We start from the raw sequence: 1,071 nt of genomic DNA, 5'->3' as shown, positions 1-1,071 counted from the left end.
CCTAGGTGCAAAGACAGAGGCAGGCATGAATGAGAACAGAAGGTGCCAATCAATAAAAGTGCCATGCATTAGGAGGTTAGTATATGTGGTTGTGAGACCCCTTTGTGCAAATGGCGTCAGCCACCCTTGTTCTTCTGCAGCCCGTAGCCTTCCAAGAGTTGGTGGAGTCACTTAAGAGTAAACTTCTCTTCTCAAGCCTCCACCTCGGATCCTTCAGCAACCTCGATGTTGATGCCTAAGAAGAATCGATTTGGCATCTATGAACGCCTTTTTTAAGGAAGGCGTGATGGTCGCTAAAAAAGATGCCCACATGCCCAAACACCCCAGCTGGTAGACAAGAATGTGTTCAGCTTTGATGTAATGTAGGCCATGCAGTCTCTCAAGTCTCAAGGCTATGTGAAGGAGCAGTTTGCCTGGAGACATTTTTGCTGGTACCTTACGAATGAGGGTACCCAGTATCTCTGAGATTATCTGCCCTCCCTCTGGAGATTGTGCCTGCCACACGCTTGGCAGCTGTCCTGAGACTGGCAGTCCTCAGCCAAAGGTCCAGAGGGTGAGCAGCCTGCAAGATTCACATGCGAGGAGGCAGGCAGAGGCACCTGCAGAAGGAGTGCTGTGCCCCCTGGGGCTGACAAGAATGCTGAGGCTGGGGCTGAGGCTGGATCAGCAACTGAATTCCAGTTTAGAGACAGCTTTAGCTGTAGATGTGGTCAGCCACCTCAGTGAAGCTGGAGATTGTGTTGTATTGAGTAAACTTTAAAGAACAACAACAAAAAGAGTAAGCTTCTGGAGGGAGCAGAGTCGCTGGTGGGCGTGTTGCGCGCTAAATGGGCACGCTGAGCTCAGCAGGAGGGGCACACATCTGTGAGTCTCCTGGAACTTCTCCAAGTACTTTGGAACCAAGGGCTACTTTGCAAGGATTTAGAATACTGCATACTGTAGTAGTGAGTTAGCTAGCCAGGAAACATTGAATATTCATGATCATGCAATGTCATTTGTCTCCCAGGGTGCCTTGGGCTGGGGGAATCTGAGAAAGGACCACAGGTCAATAGAATGCAGGCTTCTGTTTTG

At 49.7% G+C, this 1,071-nt stretch overlaps 1 pseudogene; it reads left to right on the top strand.

Annotated features, from left to right (window-relative positions):
* The first annotated feature begins 225 nt into the window (after positions 1 to 225).
* Positions 226 to 726, top strand: LOC127666999 (40S ribosomal protein S10-like; annotated as a pseudogene).
* Positions 727 to 1,071: the final 345 nt, after the last annotated feature.

This window comes from Apodemus sylvaticus, chromosome 16, assembly GCF_947179515.1.
Source record: "Apodemus sylvaticus chromosome 16, mApoSyl1.1, whole genome shotgun sequence".
In the NCBI taxonomy this organism is placed as follows: Eukaryota; Metazoa; Chordata; class Mammalia; order Rodentia; family Muridae; genus Apodemus; species Apodemus sylvaticus.
The sequence above is the reverse complement of the archived record's forward strand: the minus strand, read 5'-3'. Positions and strand labels throughout refer to the sequence as shown.